At 38.1% G+C, this 4101-nt stretch overlaps 1 non-coding gene across 1 annotated transcript; it reads left to right on the forward strand.

Annotated features, from left to right (window-relative positions):
- Positions 1-1592: 1592 nt before the first annotated feature.
- On the forward strand, positions 1593-1699 carry LOC114420804. Its single transcript, XR_003668437.1, has one exon. It is a non-coding gene; the product is annotated as a small nucleolar RNA R71 (small nucleolar RNA).
- The last annotated feature ends 2402 nt before the right edge of the window (positions 1700-4101 follow it).

The raw sequence follows: 4101 nt of genomic DNA on the forward strand, positions 1-4101 counted from the left end.
CACCAAACTCCATAGATAGTGTGTCTGCATATACATCTATCTTAGTTCTAGCAGTTTTCATAAAAGGTCTGCCTAGAATGATGGGAACTGATCCTTTAGAAAATCCCTCCTCCATATTCAAAATATAAAAATCAACAGGGAAAATCAGTTCACCAACTCCAACTAAGACATCCTCTATGAAACCAGCAGGATAGACAACACTTCTATTAGCTAAATGAATTACCACATCAGTTGACTGCAAAGGACCAAGAGATAGAGAATTAAAAATAGACAGAGGCATAACACTAACAGAAGCTCCTAAATCTAGCATGGCATTGTCAAACTTACTGTTCCCTATAATACAAGGTATGTTGAATGTACCTAGATCTTTACATTTTTCAGGGATTTGGGGAACAGATTTACCAATCAATGCGGAGACATTTCTGCCCATGCTAATTCTTTCACTTCCTTTAAGCTTCCGCTTATTAGTGGACAACTCCTTCAAGAATTTAGCATATCTTGAAATTTGCTTTATTGCATCCAGCAGAGGTATGTTTACCTCTACTTTTCTAAATGTTTCCAATATCTCATTCTCTACCTCTTCCATTTTTTTGTTGGAAATTGCTCTTGGAGGGAATGGAAGAGGGATATGCTGCTTCTCTTTAGATTCACATGCATAGAAATTGTTAGGTAACTTACACTTTAAATTTTTGTCATCATCTTTTTCTGGAGTAGAGTGAAGTTGGGCAGGTTCATTTGCGGATGAGGAAGATGTTGTTGGTTGAGGTCCTTGACACTGCTTTCCCGACCTCAATGCAATGACAATCACATTTTTGGGATTCTGAACAGATTGAGCAGGTAATCTGTCAGAATTATGGGACTATTGTTGATTTAACTGTGTAGCCAATTGTCCCATCTGATTAGTTAAGCTCTGAATGGAGGCTCTGGTCTCTTGTTGAAACTACATGTTTTGCATAGTCATTTGGCTCACAAGTTCTTCAAGGGAAGGTTGCAGAGGGGCCTCAACTATTTGCTGTTTCTGGGGCTATTGCTGTTGTTGTTGTTGCTGCTGTTGTGAAAGATTCAACCATCTAAGGTTGGGATGATTCCTCCACCCGTGGTTGTACCTGTTGTTGGAGAGGTCATAATTGTTCTGTTGTGGCTGATTTTGCTGCTGAGGTTGAGGAGGTCTATTGTAGATATTTGCAAAATAAGTTTCGGGCTGTTCAATTGCTTCAGATTATTGCACAGAAGGGCAAAGGTCTGTGTGGTGGTCGGCAGAGGAGCATAAATCACAGAGTTTGGCGACAGGTGCAAATTTTTGATTCATGGCCAGTTGGGTTACCAGGTTAACCAAGACATCTAGTTTACCTTCAAGCTTCTTAGTCTCAGATGATGAAGATGAATTCGTGGCTACTTCATGCACTCCTCTAAGAACAATATCATCATTTCTTGCACTGAATTGTAGGGAGTTGGAAGCCATCTTCTCAATCAAATTCCTAGGTTCAGCAGGGGTCATATCACCAAGAGCTCCGCCACTGGCAGCATCAATCATACTCCTCTCCATGTTGCTAAGTCCCTCATAGAAATATTGAAGAAGGAGTTGCTCAGAAATCTGGTGGTGAGGGCAGCTTGCACACAATTTCTTGAATCTTTCCCAGTACTCATATAAGCTTTCTCCACTAAGTTGCCTGATGCCTGAAATGTCTTTTCTGATGGCAGTGGTCCTAGATCCAGGGAAGAATTTCTCCCAGAACACCCTCTCATCCCAGCTGAAAATGGACCTGAGAGCAAGGTAGTATAGCCAATCTTTTGCCACTCCCTCCAGAGAATGAGGAAAAGCCTTTAGAAAGATTTGATCTTCTTGGACATACGAGGGCTTCATGGTGAAACAAACAATATGGAACTCCTTAAGATGCTTATAAGGATCTTCACCTGCAAGACCATGAAACTTGGGCAGCAAATGTATTAGTCTAGTCTTGAGAACATATGGAACACCCTCATCAGGATATTGAATGCACAAGCTTTCATAAGTGAAATTAGGTGCAGTCATCTCCCTAAGAGTCCTCTCACGAGGTGGAGGTTGAGCCATGTTCTCAGTATAAAAATTAGTAGTGGAATGTTCAAAATCAGAATATTTAGAATCACCCTCAACAGAATGCTCAGAATGCTCAAAATGCACAGAATGACCAGGATGCACACTATGCCTAACAAATCTATGAAAGGTTCTATCTATTTCAGGATCAAAGGGTTGTAAATCACCTGGATTGCCCCTAGTCATGCACTATATGCAGCAAATAATGTGTTTCTCAACAAGCGCCTAACAAGGGGGTAAAACTACAACTATACTCAAACGATATCAAAATGAGTTGAAATTTTGTGAGGAACACCCTAAAATCATGAAAAGATAGCACAAAAAATTAAAAACAAAAATTCAAAGTCCAACTATGGAAACTGCCTAAGGAAAGTTTAGAAAAATAGAACAATAAAACTTGAAAAATAAAAAAACTTAGTAAATAGGCGATTTTGGCTAGTTAGAGACCTCTACCGAGCTTTGCTAGGTTGCCATAGTGTGGGAAATATTTTCTACCCCAAATGCATATATAACAATAGTCGTTCTCATATCCGGAGCAAAAGTTATGGCCGTTTTAAGTTTTGCTAAAAATAAGTTCTCAAAATTTTTTGAATCTCTCAAATCCAGCCACACCAAGTGTTCCTGGTATTTTTCACACAAAATATGGGTCAAAAGAACCTACCACACAAAAATTCAGCCAAAAATAACAACCCTAACTATAAAAAAAAATCGCCAATTAAATTGTCAACAGTCGTCGCTAATTCAGTCGCTAATGTAATGCTGTGCGAATAGTAACACATAATCAGTCTCTAATTCTGTCGCTAAGCACTATTCACAGCAAAACATAAAACTGAAACAGGAAAAGTGCTGAACAAGGGGTACTACTAAATTGCAAAACAGAACATCAAATAAAACAAAACAAGGCACTAACACAATATACTAATACAACACAAACACACTAAACAAAAGAAGTAAACGCAAAACAACTAAACATAAAACATGAATCACTAGCTATTATGAACCTTTGGACCACTGCTCCCTGGCAACGACGCCAAATTTGATCGAGGTCGTACCCGAATCAAATAAACATTAAAAATTCAGTATCTAGGAAGTGATCCTAGGTCGTCTCCCAACGAGCAATGGTCAACCAAACGTTCATAACAGATAGTAGCAAAATAGTAACGAATTGGGGGGGGGGTTGTTTGCTTTTGTAAATTAAACAACGAATAGATGTGGATTAGAAAATATTAGAATTAAAACACGTTGCTTCCCCTTGATTCACAAGCAAGTCTCTTATCCTAGGTTACGAGAGTTTATCCTTTATCAGTTTAACCACTTAATCCAACCCTAAATTAAATTACTAAGCAAAATTTAACATAAGACATTCATTATGTGATTAAGCAACACATATGTGGCGTCCCTAATTTAATGACTGGTTTAATAGTAATAATTTAAATAACAAAAACCATGGTAAATTTTTTTTTCTTCTTTTTTCTTTTTCATTTCTTTCTCTTTTCACCAAAACAAGGTTTAGAAGGAAAATCCTCACTATAGAGTCCTGAATGGCCAGTTCACAACTCTATTCGGAGTCATTTCTTTCTTACCGTTCATAATCTCTAAACTATTTTGCTTTTTCAAAAGGAAGAATGTACCAGCCATTACTTTAGGTCGTCACGTGAAAATAAAAGAATAAAATACGGTCGATAAACTCTTTTACAAATAAAGTTGCTAATGCTTTCTTTTCAAATAACAAGATCGATCATAAATGCATTCATCATTTAAAGCTGTCCAAAATATGGGAGTTTTACAAAATATATAGTGTCATCCAGAGCAAAGGTGTCCATAGTGGTGGCTTCAGCCACATGTATACAATCATCAAATTCCTATACATCAGGTCTACCCATACAAAAACAAAAGAGTAAACCTAACAGTCAGTCCTAGGTACACCCACCCTCAAAAAGTATACAAAACTAATCCAAAAAGCTGTCCACTAGGATGAAGAGCCTCCGCTGATCGCCATCTCCCTCGGGCCACTATCCTCCGTAGAG

This window comes from Glycine soja, chromosome 7 (genome assembly GCF_004193775.1).
Source record: "Glycine soja cultivar W05 chromosome 7, ASM419377v2, whole genome shotgun sequence".
In the NCBI taxonomy this organism is placed as follows: domain Eukaryota; kingdom Viridiplantae; phylum Streptophyta; class Magnoliopsida; order Fabales; family Fabaceae; genus Glycine; species Glycine soja.